Source organism: Macaca nemestrina, chromosome 17 (genome assembly GCF_043159975.1).
Source record: "Macaca nemestrina isolate mMacNem1 chromosome 17, mMacNem.hap1, whole genome shotgun sequence".
NCBI lineage: Eukaryota > Metazoa > Chordata > Mammalia > Primates > Cercopithecidae > Macaca > Macaca nemestrina.
Window position 1 is genome coordinate 22,332,572 of NC_092141.1, and position 20,158 is coordinate 22,352,729.

The 20,158-nt window shown below is 41.6% G+C and overlaps 2 long non-coding RNA genes across 2 annotated transcripts; one reads left to right on the forward strand and one right to left on the reverse strand.

Moving 5' to 3' along the window:
• Positions 1–236: 236 nt before the first annotated feature.
• Positions 237–7,455, reverse strand: LOC139359330 (uncharacterized). The gene is made up of 4 exons (XR_011615255.1): positions 7,310–7,455; positions 5,977–6,130; positions 2,195–2,344; positions 237–348 (listed from the first exon to the last, which is right to left on the reverse strand). It is a non-coding gene; the product is annotated as an uncharacterized lncRNA (long non-coding RNA).
• Positions 7,456–14,825: 7,370 nt separating this feature from the next.
• LOC139359331 (uncharacterized) lies at positions 14,826–19,145 on the forward strand. The gene is made up of 3 exons (XR_011615256.1): positions 14,826–15,926; positions 16,723–16,846; positions 18,372–19,145. It is a non-coding gene; the product is annotated as an uncharacterized lncRNA (long non-coding RNA).
• Positions 19,146–20,158: the final 1,013 nt, after the last annotated feature.

Sequence of the window (20,158 nt, forward strand, 5' to 3'; positions counted from 1 at the left end):
AAAAAGCAATAAAAACTTTGGAAGGTAAAAGCAAGTGTAGGCTTACAGAAAGGGAAACTCTTATACACTATTCATGCCAATGTAAATTAGTGAATATACTGTGAAAAAATGTTGGGATGTTCCTTACACTGTGTATATGCATTTAAAGCAAAGGAAACCAGTACCTTAAGGAGTTATCTGACTTCCCATGTTTCATGGAGCACTATTCACAATACAGAAGATATGGAATCAATCTACCTGTCCACCCACAGATGAAGGGATGAAGAAACTGCAGTATATCTGCACAACGCAATACTCTTCATCCGTAACAAAGTAACGTAATTTTCATTTGGAGTCACATGGATGAACCTGGAAAATACGTTACATAAAATAAGCCAGGCATAGAAAGATAAAGACAGATTCATCTCATTTATATAAAATCCAAAAAACTTTGCCTTCACTAAGTAGAAAGTACAGTAGTGGTTTTCCAAGCAGAGGGGAAGGAGAGGATGGAAGGATTGGTTATGGAAACAAAGTTGCAGTTAGTTGGGACAAATACATTCTTGTTTGTGCTCTATACCACAGCTTGGTGTTTCTGTTTAACAAAATACTGTATTTTTCAAAAAACCTGGAAGGGAGCAATTTCAATGTTCTCACAAAAGAACAATAATACCTGTATGAAGGAACAAATATGATAAGTACCCCGATTTGATCATTACTAAAACTATACACGCATCAAAATGTCCCAGAGGAAAAACAGTCCCAGCATACTCTCTTAATTATATACTTTACTATGCACAGAAATGTAACGTGAATACACAATGCTAACGTTCACATGGAAACACAAACGGCCCTGAATGTCTAAGGAATCCTGACAAATAGAAACTAAGTTGGAGGACTCACAATCCCTGATATGCCACTACGCTCCAGCCTGGGTAAGAGAAAGAGACTCTGTCTCAAAAAGATTGTTAAAAATTTTGAGAGAATCATAGAAGTGATAACTACAGGGACTCTGTCACTCAGGCTGGAGTGCAGTGGCATGATCATGACTCGCTGCAGTCTTGACCTCCCCAGCACAAGTGATCCTCCCACCTCTTCCTCCTGAATAGTTGGAACTACAGGGCACACACCACCACGCCTGGCTAATTTTTTGAATTTTTTTTATACAGATAAAGTTTTGCCATGTTGCCTAGGCTGGTCTCAAATTCTTTGGCTCAAATGAGCTGCCCATCTCGGCCTCCCAAAGTGCTTGGATTACAGGCATGAGTCATCATGTGTGGCGATAAAAAAAAGAATGGCTAAATCAAAGTGAAAAATTTTTGCAAAAGAAAGGAAACAATGAACCCAAAGAGAAAGGCTGGGACAAGGTTTTGATTAATCACATATTGGCTAAGGGATTGTTATGGAGAATATGCCATATATTAACAGGACTAGGTAGCAAGAAAAAAACAAATGATCCACCCAAAACTCCCTTCCCCAGGTCAGGTGGCCATGAGTAGAGGGAGAGAATTAGGCAGGCGCTTGCATGGAGTGGAGAAAAGTGACCCCTATGTCCTGACAGCAGGGACAGAGATTTAAACATTCAGCAGACCAAGCACACTGGTTCACACCTATAATCCCAGCACTTTGGGAAGCTGAGGCAGGAGGATTGCTTTGAGCTCAGGAGTTCGAGATGAGCCTGGGCAACATGGCAAAACTCCGTCTCTACCAAAAATACTTTTTTAAAAATAGCTGGACATGGTGGCACAGGCTCAGCTACTGTGGAGGCTGTAGCTGGAGAATCCCTTGAGCCCAGAAAATGGGGTTTGCAGTGAGCTGAGATCTGCACTGCACTGTAGCCTGCGCAACAGGGCCAGACCCCATCTCCAAAACAAAACAAAAAAAAAACAATTAAAAAATCACCAAACTCTGCAGGTTAAGTTGGATCCTTTCCTTCCATCTAAGGCTTGGATGCAAGACAGCCAAACTGGGGCCTGACCCAGGCCGGGCTTCCCCTTCCTCCCACAGCCAGAGCCTTCCTCTCTCTCCAACTACATGGGGAGTTTCTCTCAGAAACAGCCCTAAAGTCTCCTACACTTTCCAACCTCAAAAGCCCTTAAGGAATGAGTACTACTGTAAAATCAATACTAAGATGGCAAGAGAGAAAAAAGAAAAAGAGTGGGAACCTAGCAGGAATACACAGAACATTCCAGAAAATGAAATCTTCTGTACTCACCATGAAGGAAAAATGCCCCAAAGAAGCTGGGCTGTGGAGAAATCACATCGAAGTTGTCCTCAGCAGTCAGCACCAGGGATAGGAGGCCTTCTTCTTCCCCAGGATGCAGCCTCGAAGTTGTCCCAAAGGGGCCATGGCACGTGGTAGCTCCTGAGAACACACGAGCTCTTCTGGTTTAACATAGACAAGTCAATAAATGTAATACACCACATAAACAGAATTAAAAGCAAAATCACATGGTCATCTTGGTAGACACACAAAAGGCATCTGACAAAATCCAGCATCCCTTTATGATAAAAGCCCTCAGCAAAATATGCATAGAAGGGGCATGCCTTATGGTAATAAAAGCCATCTATGGCAAACCCACAGCCAACATTAATACTAAACGGAAAAATTGAAAGCATTTCCTCTGAGAACTGGAACAAGACAAGGATGCCCACTCTCACCATTTCTATTCAACACAGCACTGACAGTCTTAACCAGAGCAATCAAACAAGTAAAAGAAATAAAGGGAAATAAAGGGCATCCAGATTGGTAAAGAGGAAGTCAAACTGTTGCTGTTTGCTGATGATATGATCGTATACCTGGAAAACCCTAAACACTCCTCCAAAAAGCTCCTAAAATGATAATTTCAGCAAATTTTCAGGATACAAAATTAATGTACCCCAATAAGTGGCTCTGCTATACACCAACAACACGTACACCAACAACATGCAAGCTGAGAATCAGATCAAGAATTCAACCCTTTTTACAATAGCTGCAAATAAAGAAATATAATACTCAGGAATATAACTAACCAGAAGGTAAAAAAGCTGTACAAGGAAAACTAAAAAACACTGCTGAAAGAAATCACAGATGACACAAACAAATGGAAACATACCTCATGCTCATGCTCATGGATGGGTAAAATCAATATTGTAAAAATGACCATAATGCCAAAAGCAATTTACAAATTCAAAGCAATTCCCGTCAAAATATCACCATCATTCTTCACAGAACTAGAAAGGATAATTCAAAAATTCATATGGACCCAATAAAGAGCCCGCATAGCCAAAGCAAGACTAAACAGAAAGAACAAATCTGGAGGCATTACGTTACCTAACTTCAAAATCTATACTACAAGGCCATAGTCAGCGGAACAGCATGGTACTGGTATAAAAATAGGCATGTAAACCAATGGAACAGAATAGAGAACCCAGAAATAAATTCAAATACTTACAGCCAACTGGTCTTTGACAAAGCACACAAAAACAAAGTGGGGAAAGGACACCCTATTCAACATATGCTGGGATAATAGGCAAGCCACTGCCAAAAAATGAAACTGGATCCTTATCTCTTACCTTATACAAAAATCAACTTAAACCTGAGACCTGAAACCATAAAAATTCCAGAAGATAACACTGGAAAAACCCTTCTAGGCATTGGCTTAGGCAAAGACTTCATGACCAAGAACCCAAAAGCAAGTGCGACAACAACAAAATGAAGATAAACAGGTGAGAATTAAACCAAAAAGTTTCTGCACAGCAGAAGAAACAATTAGCAGAGTAAACAGACAACCCACGGAATGGAGAAAATCTTCACAATCTATACATCTGACAACAGACTAATATCCAGAATGCACAACTCAGACAAATTAGCAGGCGGGGGAAAAAAAAAGAAAAAAACAAAGCATTCAAATAATGGTCTAAGGACAATTCTCAAAGAAGATATAAAAAATGGCCAACAAATATATGAAAAAATGCTTCTAAAAGAATCAGTAAAAAAATAAATAAATATATAAAGTTCACACCAAAAGTAGTAATACTAGGAATAAAAGAGGGCTCAACACTGCAACTACTTAGAGGCAAAAGTTAATAAAGTCTTGTTTTGGGTTGTGAATCTTTGCCTTAAAACATTATACATGGCCGGGCATGGTGGCTCACAGCTGTAATCTCAGCACTTTGGAAGGCCGAGGTGGGTGGATCACCTGAGGTCAGGTGTTCTAGACCAGCCTGGCCAACATAGTGAAACCCTGTCTCTACTGAAAATACAAAAATTAACCAGGCATGATGGCAGGTTCCTGTAATCCCAGCTACTCGGGGGACCAAGGCAGGATACTGCTTGAACCCAGGAGACAGGGGTTGCAGTGAGCCGAGATTGCGCCATCATACTCCAGCCTGGGGGACAAGAGTGAGACTTTGTCTCAAAAACAACAACAACAACAAATACTACACATGATTCCCCCACATTCCTTTTTCTCTTGCAAAGAGGTGGGGATGAATCAGGTTTGCCCATGCGGCTGACAATACTCTTGAAAATGGTGGCAGAGAGCTGGGCGTGGTGCCTCACACCTGTAATCCCAGCACTTTGGGAGACTAAGGCAGGTGGATCACCTGAGGTCGGGAGTTCAAGACCCACCTGGCCAACATGGAGAAACCTGTTCTCTACTAAAAATACAAAATTAGCCAGGCACGGTAGCGCATGCCTATAATCCCAGCTACTCGGTAGGCTGAGGCAGGAGAATCTCTTCAACTCAGGAGGCGGAGATTGCAGTGAGCCAAGATCACCCCATTGCACTCCAGCCTGGGCGACAAGAGTGAAACTCCATCAAAAAAAAAAAAAGAAGAAAAGGAAAGAAAAGAAAGGAAAGGAAATGAAAGGAAAGGAAAGGAAAAAGGAAAAGGAAAGAAAAGAAAGGAAAAGAAAAGGAAAAAAAAGAAAAGAAAATGGTGGCAGAGAAATAAAATAAAGTGAATACAGTTCACGTAATAATCTCATAAATTAGCACTTACTAGTCCTGTGACTCTTGCAAAGCTCCAGACAACTATGTGAGAGAGATGAAATGGCTCTTTGCTACCAATATTTTATGTGATGCTTCGTTTTTTGATACCTTGAATACCTACTTACAACACATTAGCCCATTTATGCCAGAGGTTGCAATTTTTTGAATTTTTGCATGAGTGAAAAATCAGACTTTGTCGATGAACTTGAGCAGTAGGATATAAGTAACTCCCTCATGCTTACCATTCCAATGATGGAACACTAGACATAAGTGGGTTAACACAATCATGAAAGCATAGATATTCAAGTAACTAATTATACAACACAGTTTTGTTTCCTAATCTCTAGAACACAGTAAGGGACCATTTATTTCAAAAATACAACACAGTGACAACTAGTTTCTTTTTAACTCAGTTTTGGTTTGTCGTTTGTTATGGCCATTGCTGGGCATAAAGAAAACAGAGAAGAAGAAACAAGAATAGAAACATGAAATAGCAGCAGCAGCAAAAGAAAATGAAGAGGAACAAGATGAAAAGAAGAAAACACAGGCTAGAAGAAAAAAGAACAGGTGTGGGAATCAGAAGGCCTATTATGAAACCTTTTATCCCCTCTGCAATTCAGGAAAATGTCCAAGACTATCACAACAAAAAAGAAGCAAAAAAGATACACAAATAGTCACCCCCTAAATTTTGTTAAGAATGAGATAATGCTGCCACTTGCCTAGCTCAGTCACCAGCAGGAGGAGGGCACTCTCCAGAGATTGCAGGAGAAGGGGGAGAACTCCTCCTTTCCCTAGGTGCACCTCCACCACTGCCACCAAGGCCACCGGTACATCACCCGCAGGTTCCTCCCCACCCCAGGTCGGGCTGGGCCCTGCAGCACTCCTACTCCCCCTTCCCGGCTCCCAGACTTGCTGCTGCTACCACCACTAGCACCGATGCCAATACAACCACTGTCACCCTCAATGCAGCAGCCCACCCTACAAGGTTCCTAACACTTTGCCCCCGCGGGCATCCTCCTACCACTCCAGTCGAGTTGCAGTCTGTCGCTGCCACCAACCGCGCATGAGGTGATCTGCAGAGCCACGCTATAGGAAAGGCTCCAGCGTAGCACAGGTGACTTCTCCTCCTCCTCCCGCCTGGCTTGCAGCAGCTGGGCAGGCAAAGCCAGAAAAGCCTAGAATGGGACACAGGGAATGGTAGTGTTAGAGCCTCACCTTGTCATGCTGGCAACTGGGTGGCAGGGACCAGTTTCAGTGAAGGCACTCACACCCATCCTCCAAAGTCCAGCCTATCCTTCTGGCAAAAGCTGGCCAGGAACTGGGGCCTGGGGTGGGTGTGAGTGCCTTTGCTGAAACCGGCCCCTGGCCAAGTGCAGCTGGACAGAAATTGCTGGACCCACCAGCCTGCGCTCCTTGCGAAGCAGGAGTGGGAGAAACTCAGACCCAACTAGCCCTCCCCACCCAAGTGCTGGTTCCCGTTCCTGACACCTCCACCTACAGTGCCCCGCCCCCACAGTTCCCCATGATACCTACTAATCCCTACCCGGTGGTCTCTGCAACACAGAGCCTGGGGGCATGGCCTAGGGAACCATGACAGGTGTGGAAGCCCTACCCTGCTCAAGACTGCAGGAACAGGAGGAGATCACCTTCTAGAGTTCAGAGTCCAGCAAGAGGAGAATGGTCACCGCAAAGAAAAATGAGGCCACTGCTGACACTGTCACTGCCACCTCCACAGCCCACGAACACCGCTGGCAGTGTAACTTCTGATAGCATCCCTAATCTGCCCCCTGCTGCTGGCAGTGAAGCCCCCAGATAAAACACACCCAACACATCCCGTGCCAACTGCAGGCAATGTAACCCCGATATACCCCCAAAACACCCGATAGTGCCCACAATCTGACCCAGCCATGGGTGTTGCTGCATAGATAGTGCCCCAATACCACCCCACTCCGCCATGGGCAGTGCAGCTCCTGATAGCTCACCGCAAATAAGGACAGAGCAGCACCTGACAATGCCCCTAAACCACCCCCCACTGCCAACATTGCACCTCCAGATAACCACCCAACCCGCCCCCTGTCGCGGGCGGTACAGCAAAAAATAGCGCCCCAACCCGTCCCCAGCCACTGGCAGTACACGTTAGTGTACACAACTCACCTCCCCCGAGCACCTCCGCCACACCGTGGGCAATGTGGCCCCTGACAGCCAGCCAACCCACCCCACCACCAGCAATGCAACCCCAGAGAGTGCCCCCAACCAGTCCCCTGCCACAGGCAATGCAGCTTCCGGCAATGAGCCCCAATAGGGCATCCAACCCCTGCCCCCAGAGGTGGACAGTGCGGCACCGGATAACTCACCTACCCCATGACATTTCTACCACTCTGGCCGAGCTGCAAGGTCCGAAGTCACCACCAACCGCAGCGAGGCGAGCCGCGGTGGCGGCGCAGCCTCCAGCATGCGTCAGTGCCTCTCCTTTCTACTCGTCTTCCCGCCCGGCAGGAAAAGCTCCTGCTGCTGGCTGCCCTCCAACCGCTCTGTCGCCGCCACCAACCACAACCCCAGCTCCAGTTGGCAGAAGCGTTGGCCCCTCCTCCTAGTTCCCTAAGCCAGGGACTCGCCGCCAACCCCCAACAGCCTGAAATGGCCTAACGCTGCCTCAGCATGCTTTATATACTGATGTTACACCACACGCAGTTCCTGGACTACATGGTCTGATTGGATGGGAGAAAAGCCTCCAGGCCTACTCTGATTGGACTTTATTTTCATGCTGTGACTGGTTGTCTTAAGACTTGCTCTCACCCAATAAGAACATGATAATAAAGTCCAATCCGAGTAACCCTGGAGGTTTTTTCATGTCCAATCAGAACACGCCATCCAGGAATCCTCATGTATATAAGCTCAGTATATGCGTGATGCTGAAGGGAAGTGAGGGCCTTCCAGGTTCCCATACTTTCCCGTAGAGCTGCTTAGTGCCTGGCTTAGAGTATCGGGAGTGGGTAATTACCGGTAGTTTGCTAGAGGCTGGAGCATAGCAGCTCGACTCGACTCGCTGCTGTTGGTGGTGGTGGCAACTGAGACAGCAGCGCGTCTGGAGCAATAGGAGGAGGAAAATAGCTTTGGGATAGATGGAGGGGGGTCAAGAGGGTGGTTAGTGCGAAAGGGAAAAGAGGATAGCGAGCAGGAGAAAGTGTTGCAAAAAGACCGTGGGGAAAAAGATGGTGGGAAAAAAAGTTTTTGGGTAGATGGAGGGGAAAAACAGGGTGGGCAAGCGGGAGGGAGGGAAGGTTTTGCAGAAAGGCGGTGGGTAAAAGTTTATGGGTAGATGGAGAGGGAAAAAAGGATGGCAAGAGGGAGGAGGAAAGAGAGTGGGGGGGGGGAAACGGGGGCGAGCAGTAGGGAGAGAAGGTTTCGTGAAAAGACAGTGGGGAGAAAAGTTTTCGGGTAGATAGAGGGGGAAAAGAGAGTAACAAGTGGGGGAAGGAAAAAGAGGGTAGCCAGCGGGAGGAAAACAAGATTTTGCGAAAAGACAGTGGGCAGAAAAGACAGACGGTGAAGAAAGAAAAGATGGTGGGTAAAAAGAGTTTGCGTAGATGGAGGGGGGAAAGAGGGTGACGAGGAGCAGAAAAGAGGGTGGCTAGAGGGAGCGGGGAAAGAGGGTTGGGGAAAATAGTTTGGGGTAGATAGAGGGCAAAAAAGAGAGTGGCAAGCCGGATAGGGCAAAGAAGAGTATGAGTGGGAAGGGGGAAGACTTTGTGAAAAGACAGTGGGGAAAATTTGGGGGGATAGATGGAGGGGAAAAAGAAGGAGGTGAACAGGAGTGAGGAGTAGGCTTTGCGAAAAGACGGTGGGGAAATGTTTTTAGGTAGTTGGAGAAGGGAAAGAGGGTGGCAAGGAGGAGCGGGGGGAAATACGATGAGGAAAACAGTTTTTGGGTAGATGAAAGGGGAAAAGAGGGTGGTAAGCAGCAGGAGTGGGGAGAAGGCTTTGGGAAAAGATAGGGGAAATGTTTTTGCTTAGATGAAGGAGCAAAAGAGGGTGAAGAGAGTGGGACGGGGAAAAAGAAGGTGGCCAGGGAGAAGGGGAAAAGACGGTGGGAAAAAACAGTCAAGAAAGAGTTTGGGTAGATGGATGGGGAAAAGGGTGGTGAACGGGAGAGTAGAGAAGGGTGTGCGAAATGACGGTAGGGAAATGGGAATGGTAGGGAAAAAGTTTTGGGGTAGATGGAGGAAGAAAAAGGGTGGCATGGGGGAGGAGGCCAAAGGCAGTCGGGAAAAGAAGGTGGGGAAATAATGGTGGGAGACAAAGTTTGGGGTAGAATTTTTTTTAAATCAGATTATTTGTATTTTTGCTTTTGAGTAGTTTGAGTTCTTTATATATTTTGTGTCTTAACCCCCTTTACTGATGCATAGTTTGCAAATACCTTCTTCCTTTCTCTGGGTTGTTGCTTCTACTGATTGCTTCCTCTGCTTTGCAGAAGCTTTTAAGTTTAATGTAATTACAACTTTGCTTTCGTTGCTTGTGCTTTTGACAAGTTTAATGTAAATACATCTTTGCTTTTGTTGCTTGTGCTTTTGATGTCTGTTAGAAAATTCCTTGTCCTAACTGATTTCATGAAGCGTTTATCCTATGTTTTCTTCTCTAGTAGTTTCATAGTTTCAGGTCCTACATTTAAATCTTTATTTTGAGTAGACTTTTGTATATGGTAAGATAACAGTCTAGATGTATTCTTGTACTTGTGGGTGTTGGGTTTTCCTAGCACAGTTTATTGAAGAGATTGTCCTTCCCGAATGTGTGTTCTTGGTGTTTTTGTTAAAAATGAGTTGACTGTAAATGGGTGAATTTATTTCTGATTTCTCTATTCTATTTCATTTGTCTGTGTCTGTCTGTCATTACTTTGTTTCTCTCTCTCTCTCCCACCCCTTTTTTAGATCGTACCATGCTGTTTTGATAGTACCTGCCTTACTATAGATTTGTAATATATTTTGAAATCAGGTTGTGTGATGATTCCAGCTTTTCTTTTTATTCCACATTTTTTTTATCTATTTGAAGTATTTTGCACTTCCATGTGAATTTTAGGATTTTTTTTTTCTGTATGAAGAATGTCTTGTAATTTAATACGGATTGTATTGATTGTGTAGATCACATTGGGTGATACAGATACTTCCACAATATTCTTCTAGTGCTTGGACGTGGAATATCTTTTCATTTACTTGTGTCTGCTTTAATATCTTTCATCTATACTTTATAGTTTTCATTGTGGATCTTTTGTCTTTTTGGTTACGTTTATCCCTAGATATCATTTTATTGGTAATGAAATAGATTTCTTGATTTCCTTCTTAGTTATTTCACTATTGGTGCATGAGTATGCTACTCATTTTTACATATTGATATTGTATCTTGCAACTTGACTGAATTTATTATTTCTAGTAGGTTTTTTTGTGGAATCTTTAGGGTTCTCTTTCTACGTATGATCATATCCCTTGCAAACAAAGACAGTTTGATTTCCTTTTTTTCCAATTTGGGTGTCTTTCATTGCATTCTCCTGTCTAGTTGCTCTACCTAAGACTCAGTATTATGATGAATAAAAGTGGTGTAAAAGCAGCCACACTTGTTCCAAATCTTAGAGGAAGCGCTTTTGACTTTTCCCCGTTGATTATGATGTTAGCTGTGGGTTTGTCATATGGCCTTTATTGCGCTGACATATGTTCCTTCTATACTCATGCTGTTCAGTTTTTGTCATGAAGGAATGTTGATTTTTTTCCAGCATTTTCTGAAGTGATTATATGGTTTTTGTTCTTGATTCACTGAAAGTGATGTCGCACATTTATTTATTTGTGTTTATTGAATCATCCTCATATTCCTGGAATGAATTCCACTTGATCGTGGCAGATCATCTTTTTATGTGTTGTCAAATGCAATTTTCAAGTATTTTGTTGAGGACTTTTTGCGTCTGTGTTCATCAGGGATATTTGCCTATGGTTTTCTTTTTGTGTTGTGCCCTGGTTTGGTTTTTGTACCAGGGTCATGCTGTCCTCATAGAACAAGTTTTGAAGCCTTCATTCCTCTTCATTTTTTTTGAGGAATATTTTGAGTAAAATTGGTATTAGCTCTTTTAAAAATGGTAGAATTCAGCAGTAAAACCATGATTATTGTGTTTTTCTTTGATTGAAGACTTTTTATTACTGCTTGAATTGCATGACTCATTATTGTTCTGTTCAGGTTTTTTATTTCTTCATCATTCTATCTTGGGAATTTGTTATGTGTCCAGAAATTTATTCATTTCACCTAGATTTTTCAATTTGTTTTTATATAGGTGTTTTTAATAATCTCTTACCATCCTTCGTATTTCTGTGTTATCAGTTGTAATGTCTCCTTTTTCAGCTATGATTTTGTTTGTTTCCTTTTTCTTTTCCTTAGTCTAGTTAAAGCTTGTCAGTTTTGATTTTTTTTCTTAAAAATTCCAGTTCTTTGTTCCATTGATTGTTTGTATTTTTTGTTTCTATTTTTAAATTTTCCTCTTTAATCTTCATGATATTTTTTCTACTAAATTTAGCGTTTCATTTTTCTTGTTTTTCTCATTACTTCAGGTGTACTGTCAGGTTGACTATTTGAGATCTTTGTACTTTTCTGATGTAGGCATTTATAGCTATGCACTTTTCCTCTTACAACTGCCTTTGCTGCATCCCACAGGAATTTTTATGTTTTGTTTCCATTCTTATTTGTTTCAATAAATTTTTAATTATTTTATTTATTTATTTATTTATTTATTGGTTGTTCATGAGCATGTGTTTTAATTTCCATATATTTGTACAGTTTTTAAAGTTCCTCCTGTTACTGATTTCTAGTACTATTTCACTGTGGTCAGAAAAGATACTTGATATGATTTCAGTTGTTAAAAATGTGTTGTGACTTGTTTTTTGGCCTAACACATAGTCTGTCTTGGAGAATAATCCATGTGCTACTCAGTGGAATGTACATTGTGCAGTTGTGGAGTGGAGAGCTGTGTAAATATTAGGTCCATTAGGAATAGAGTACGATTTAACTGATGATGTTTTGTTGTCTGGATGATCTGTCCATTGATGATAGTGGGGTGTTGGTTATAGTGGGGCATTGAGGTATTCTATTACTGTATTGCAGTCCATCTGTCTTGTAAGGTTTGTTGATACTTGCTTCTGTGTTTAGTGCTTGAGTGCTGGTTGCATATGCACTTATAATTGTTATGCTGCTGTTTACTTCTTTCTGACTATATGATTATCTTCATTTTTTTTCCTTTTTTGACTGAAAGTCTGTTTTATGTAAGTAGAGCTACTCCTGCTTTTTCTGTTTCCATTGGTATGGGATATCTTGTATCATCCCTTCACTTTCAGTCTATATATTATTTATGTCTTTACGGGTGAACTGAGTTTCTTGTAGGTAGTGTATAATTGGGTCTTATTTTTTAATCCATTCAGCCCCTCAGTCTTAGAGAATTTAATTCATTTATATTCAAGGCTATTACTAACAGGTAAAAACACACTACTGCCATTTTTTACTTGTTTTCTGGTTGTTTTGCTACTCTCTCTTTTTTCTTTTGTTCTTTCTCCCTTCCTCTTTCTCTTCTCTCTGATCTCTCTCTTTCTTTCTTCCTTTCTTTTCTTTCCTCCTTCCATTCCTTCCTGTCTTTATTTGTAGTGAGGTAATTTTTTCTGGCAGTGTGTTTTAATTCCTTGCTTTTAATTTTTAAGGTGTCTGTTATCGATTTTGTTTTCTGGTTACCATGAGGCTAAACAACATAATTATAACAAGTTATTTTAAACTGAAGAAAACTTAACTTTGATTGGTCTCAGCTACTCAGGAGGCTCAGATGGGAGGATTGCTTCACACTAGGAGGCCGAGGTTGCAGTGAGTTGAGATCGTGCCACTGCACTCTCCAGCCTGTGTGACAGAGTGAGACCTTGTCTCATAAAATAAATAAATAAAAATGCAATAGCTTATAATGAATTCTGATTGTAAATTTTGAGATGATGATTGATAAAGTATAGAAAAGAAAGTGGAAATCATTCGTAATCTCATTACCCAAAGATAACTACTACTAATGTTTTGGTACATATGCTTCCTAATTCATAACCCTCTCTCCCTCACACACACACACAAATGTACGCATACAATAGATACATTTTACACACAAATATAATTTTATTGTAGCATTTTAAGAAAAACAGCTTTGTAATTTTTTATTTAAAATATTGTGAATATCTTTTGTGAATAATATTCATATAAAATATTATACATCTTAGGCCAGGTGCGGTGGCTCATGCTTGCAATCCCAGCACTTTGGGAGGCCGAGGTGGGTGGATCATGAGGTCAGGAGATCAAGACCATCCTGGCTAACACAGCAAAAACCCGTCTCCCCTTAAAAAAAAAAAAACAGCCGGACATGGTGGCACACGCCTGTAGTCCCAGCTACTCGGGAGGCTGAGGCAAGAGAATCACTTGAACCTGGGAGGTAGAGGTTACAGTGAGCCAAGTTCGTGCCACTGGACTCCAGCATGGGCGAAAGAGCAAGACTCTGTCTCAAAAATATATATATGTTGTACATCTTAGTTTTAAGATTGTGGTTTCTGCTCTTTGGGGTGGCAGGTACACTTCTTGCTAAAATGAATCATCTCAGTGTCTTTGATTTACCTTCTCTCCCCTAGGCTATTGCTTTTGGAAGGGGGCCCTGGATCTCCCTCCTGTTTACTTGGGGGCAAACATAGTATCATGGGGTTATGAAAACGTTGCCTGCGCCACATAGCAACCCTGGCTCCGGTTCTGAAAATAAAGGTAACGTAGGAGTTTTTGCTCTCTGATTAATACTAAAATGTAAATAAAGTGGTTTTAGATCATTGTAGCAAATGATTTAGATATAACTCTGTGTTCATTTTAATTAAGAGCTCAGGATTTCTTCACGGTATGTTCATTGCCTGCTTTATCAGTAAAAGTACAGTAGAGATGGGGTTTCACCATGTTTCTCAGGGGTCTCGAACTCCTGACCTCAGTGATCCACCCTCCTCGGCCTCCCAGAGTACTAGGATTACAGATGTGAGCCACCACACCCAGCTGTCACCTTCTTACTTAGATGGAGTCTTGTGTGAAACACACCATGGAACTCATGTTCACTTACAACTGTGAAAGGCTGACCACCTTGTGTGACGAGATTGGAGCCTGTCTGCCACACCTCCCTGTGTGTCTCCGCATGTCCTCAGGCCTGCTGGCGGGGCGGGGGCTCCCTTGTCCTCTTATGCAGAGGAAGGACGTGGCATGTGTTGAGAGCCAGCCTGGAGGTGGTACATAGTAACTGCCCAGCCAGTGGAACCCAGCAGGAAAGTGAGAACTGTTCTTTTCCATCCTTTTTTTTGTTGTTGTTGTTGTTGTTGTTGTTGTTGATACAGAGTCTCACTCTGTTGCCTAGGCTGGAGTGCAGTGGCATGATCTTGGCTCACTGCAACCCCTGCCTACTGGGTCCAAGTGATTCTTTTGCCTCAGCCTCCCAAGGAGCTGGGATTACAGGCACCCACCACCATGACCGGCTAATTTTTATATTTTAGTAGAGACAGGGTTTCACCATGTTTTCCAGGTAGGTCTCGAACTCCTGGCCTTAAGAGAGCTTACCACCTTGGCCTCCCAAAGTGCTGAGATTACAGGCATGATCCATCACGCCCAGTCTAGAACTTACTTTTCCCTTTTCTCTTCCTTTTCTTTACTTTTCTTTCTAAATTTGACACAGAGTCTTGTTCTGTCACCCAGGCTGGAGTGTAGTGGTGTGATCGCGGCTCACTGCAACATCCACCTCCCCGGGCTCAAGCAATTCTCCTGCCTTAGCCTCCCGAGTAGCTGGGACTGCAGGTATGTGCCACTATGCCCAGCTAATTTTTCTTTGTATTTTTAGTAGAGACAGGCCAGGCTAGTCTTTAACTCCAGACCTCAACTGATCCACCTGCCTCGGCTTCCCACAGTGCTGGGACTCCAAGCAGGAGCCACTGTGCCTGGCCGAACTTCCCTTTTCTTTCCATTTCTTGGTATTTGGAAAGTGAGCAGCCATGGAACAGCCGGTGTTTTCAGCTGGTGCAGACCCATCTGGTATGCTCGTAAGGCTTCTAGCTGAAGGAAGTGTCCACCCTGCAGTCTCGCTGGCATCCCATCACCTTCCAGAAGCAGGACGCCAGCTGTGTGTGCTCTTGGCCCACACTGAGCCTGTGCTCGGGGTGCTTCTCTTGCCAGTTTCCCCACCCCTTGTTTTGGGTGAGGTCCCTGCCCGGCTGGCATGGGAAACAGGATGGGGAGTGGTCACCACTGTGGTTTGTTGCAGAGTGAGTTTTGTGGCTGCCCTGCCTAGGCCTGGCTCCCATGTTTCTCCCACTTGGCTGCAGCTCCAGCCCTGCCCCATCTCGCATAGCTTCCTGCCCAACCCCGCACGGCAGCCTTCCAAGCACACAGAAACGGCACAGACCCCACAGAACTCCAGTGTCCCCTCCCCTAGACCTTTACATACACCTGGTAAGTTGGGCCTGGGCCCCATCGCGTGAGCTGTATGTGGCCTGGTGGGTTGAGGTGCTAAGGTCACCTCAAATTACAAAATTTTGTAACAATATTGTTTTTTCAGTTTTTAAAACTATGATCTTTCTTAAATATTCTGTAATACCAATGCTTTTGATGAATGAATTAATCATGGACACCTGCTTAGAAGACAAAAATATATACAGAATTTTGTGGTCTACTTCCTCAATTATATAAATCATTACATTTTAATAAGCATGAAGTCACCACGCTGAGGAAAATGTAAATGTGTAAACCTCAAGTTTGCCATTATCTTATAGGAATGGGTGTGCTCAGTTACTTGGCAGCTGAATTAAACCTTACTCTAGAGCAGCGCTCCCCACTACTAATATAATGAGAATCCCGTATGTTATTTAAAGTTTTCCAGTTACTACATTAAAGAGTAAAGAGATGCAGGTAAAATTAATTGTATCAATGTTTTATTTAACCGGGTGTATATTATCTATAATTTTAACATGTAATCAATATAAAAGTTATTAATGATGTATTTCATTCTTTTTTTCCATAAAGTCTTCCGAACTTTGGTGTGTCTTTTAGCCTTACAGCACATCTCGATTTGAACAAGCCACACTTAAAGTGCTCAATAGCCGTGTGTGGCTGGCTAGTGGCTACCATGTTAGACAGTGCAGCTCTAGAGTGGGGATCAGGTAACTTTTCTCTAAAAAGCCAGATAGTAAATATGTTAGGCTCTGTGGGTCATACAGTTTCTGTCATAACCATTCAGTTCTGCCTTTGGAGCATGAAAGTGGCCATAGACAATATGTGAATGAACAGGTGTGGCTGTGTTTAACTAAAACTTTATATTTACAATAGCAAGTGATAGGCTGGATTTGGCCTGTGGATGGCAGCTTGCAGACCCCACTGTGGAGCACTAGGTTTATAGGCAGTCTCTGCTGTGCATGTGGTTTGTTGTTTCTTATGTCAACTGCAAGGATGAGACACATGGATACACTGGGTGTTTAATGAAACATAGGGGGCTTATAAATACTTGCTTTTTTTCTATAACCTATAGACTTATTTCCTTTGATTATAATGCTGTCAACACTTTGATAACTATTTCACTAAAACCCTACAGGGAAACTAAGCTTCTCTCAACTTGTATTCATTATGGTAGAATGTCATTATTATGTCTGATTATATCTGCATTCGGTTATTGATGATGCTAGTAACAATGAACTTTGTGTTGCTGCAGCTCACAAATGCTTTTTTACATCTGCAAGAAATTAACTAGTCATCAAACGCTTAGTAGCACAGAAATTCTCAAGTGGTTGCGGGAAATTTTGATCTGCAGGAATAAATTTCTTCTTAAAAATAAGGTAAGCAAAATGACATCTTTAAAAAATGGAAGAATATTTGGAATGGTAACGGGGAGAGATTAAAAAGTGTTTTCTAGCTAAATTAGTTTCTATTTCAGCTTCTCCTTTCTCCCAAGGTTCTCAAAAGGATACATATGTGCAGAGGACAATGGCTGGCAAATCAACATTTTAAAAGTTATTCAGAGACTGTGGCCTTAAAACCACACTGTTGATGAATTCTAGTTCTAGTTGAGTTAAATAGGTCTCTGTGGGGCAGGCCTAGGAAAAGTGGGAACTGCTATATCCAAAGTAGCTTGAGGAGCATGTTCCATCTTTACTCTCAAGTTCATACAGAAGACATAATTCATCCATTGAATTTGATTTAACATGTAGCTTCTATAATGAAGAATTCTGTTATGGCATAGATTTAGGAGTACTTGATTTAATGAGTTTTTGTCCATTTCTAGAATCATAGCTCTGAGAAATTGTAAAGGCCTAGATGTCATGGCTAGACTAGTCCAGAGAATTATCTATCAAGAAGGAAAAGGGAAAATGTTGAGGGTCCTCAATCTAGATTTATTTCTATTCCTCCAATAAGGGTTTCACCTCTTGAAAATATCAGGAGACTTCTTCGTTGGGGTGGAGTGAAATTTTTGAGATTCTGAACTATTGAAACATAGGTTGTGGAGGATAGAGAAGAACCTTAAATTTTTTTTTAACAAATAGTTTCTATAGTTAATCAATTTAGGGATTCTCTTATGGCCTAGTTTTGGGAGTGCCTGATTCAATGAGTTTTTATCTGGTACTAGCGGCATAGCTGTGAAAAACCTTAAATGTATGAAACTCATATCCTTTTTGTTATTATACTGCTTGTGGTTAATAAATTGTCTCTGTTTAGAAATAGACTAATGGTGAAGTGGTTTTATTCACATCTGGCCTATTTGATGTGTTAATGTAGCAAAATTTGGCATTATTCCAAAGATACAGAAAGAGACTAGACTTCAGACTTTCATGCCCTTGCCTATGGTGTAATCTCCAGAATATGAGTATGAGGAATCCACTAATGAATTCCTAGTGCCCTGGTCAGCACAGTCACTCTTGTGACATACTGGGTGTATATACCAGGGTTAATTACTGGTCCAGAATAACTTAATCTCAAGAGTTAATTTCTAGTTATCCCAACATGGCACAGGATAAAATCTTATAGAAAAAAAAATCTTTGTCATCGAGATTGAATCATAGTTTTCACACAATAGATTTACGTTCATGTTTTACTTATATTTATGTTAGGCTTAATTTATATTTGTAGAATCTACTGTTTCTGATGATTTAGAGAATGGATGGGAAACTGAAAGAAATTTTAAAGACATTAAGTAAACGTTAATTGTTCTAATGGGTTTCTAGTGAATCTCCTTCAAGGTGGGGCATAGAGACTGAGAGGAGAGGTTTTCTAGGAGAGTCTCAAACAGGAAGACAAGTCAAACAAGTTTTTATTCCTCTTGGTGGTCAGTGCTTCAGTAAAGCTTATTTATTTCTTTTTTTCTAGCAGGCAGATAGAAGTTCCTGTCACTTTCTCCTTTTTCATGGAGTAGGATGTGATATTCCGTCTAGTGGAAATACCAGTCAAATGTCCATAGATCATGAAGAGTTACTACATACTCCTAGAGACTCTCTCCAGAAGGGAAAAGGGAACTCCTCCATGGTCAGCTTCTTTTGTAATTTTCCTGTATCATCTTGTGTGTTCTATTTGTTTTCTGAATGAACTTTGGTAAATTTCATCTAGGTAATATAGTGTAATAGTGAAAAACTGATTAGACTCCCGTTCTATCACTGCTCTTTGTAGAACTTTGGGCAAGTTCTTAACATCCTTGTTCCTCAGTTCCTCGACTTTAAAATGGGGGCAATAATAATTCCTGCCCCAGAGTTGTCGTGAGGGTTAAATAAAAGGATGTGTAAATAGCACTTGACACAAGCTGTATTTGATAACTATAATTATTATAAACCTCCACCCCATAAGAAACCATGCATACCACAGAAGTATAGAATTTGTATCACCTAACGAAGATACAGATTTACAGGGATAAAAACAAAGAATTTTGCTTCATGTTAAAGATAAGTGTTTCTCCTATCACAGGTGGGAATTGAATAATGAGAACACATGGACACAGGAAGGGGAACATCCCACACCAGGGCCTGTTGTGGGATGGGGGGAGGAGGGAGGGATAGCATTAGGAGATATACCTAATGTAAATGACTAGTTAATGGGTGCAGCACACCAACATGGCACGTGTATACATATGTAACAAACCTGCACATTGTGCACGTGTACTCTAGAACATAAAGTATAATAATAATAAAAAAGATAAGTGTTTCTGTGTTTTGTGTTTGTGTGTATAATTTCTCTTAAATATAAATCATATTTCAAGTGAAAATATCAGATCATTATAGAAGAGTTTATTTTCCAGACCAAAACATTTTTCATCCCTAATTTTTAATACAACCTCACTAAAGAAAAAAAAAAATCTAAGCAGTATTGTATTTACTATTGTCTGTTGTACTTGTAGAATTTGCATTTGTTTATCAATTATTTTCTCCATTTTATGTTTGGGGAATAGATAATTCAGAATCAAGTCTATCTTCTACAGCAATATTTAGTTTTTGTTTATGCCCTTGTTTCAAAGAGTGCTGCAGTGTGCTTATTTTATTACTTCCCTATAGCAAGTAGATAGAATTTTCTGTTACTTCCTCTTTTTTTATTTTATTTTATTTTTACTTTTTTATTTTTTGAAGATGGAGTCTCACTCCATTGCCCAGGCTGGAGTGCAGTGGCATGATCTCGGCTCACTGCAAGTTCTGCCTCCCAGGTTAACATTATTCTCATGCCTCAGCCTCCCAAGTAGCTGGGACTACAGGCACCTGCCACCATGCCCGGCTAATTTTTTGTATTTTTAGTAGAAACGGGTTTTCACCATGTTAGCTAGGATGGTCTCAATCTCCTGACCTTGTGATCCACCCAGCTCGGCCTCCCAAAGTGCTGGGATTACAGGCGTGATCCACACCGCACCCGGCCCAAACAGAAGATTTTTTGTATTTCATCTTTTGTTAGAAATTACATTTGTGGTGGGAGGGAGCTATTTTTTTTGCAGTAAATTATTCTATCCAACATGGAAACAGTAGTATGGATTTAAATATGTTTAATATCTTTCAGTAAATTGTCATCTTTAACCAAGTTCAAATTATTACACTTTTGGCCAGTGGGGGCCTCTTTAAAATTCATTCCTAACCATTTTTTATTTGACCCTTATTAGTCAGTGTTGCTGTCTGGTATGACAA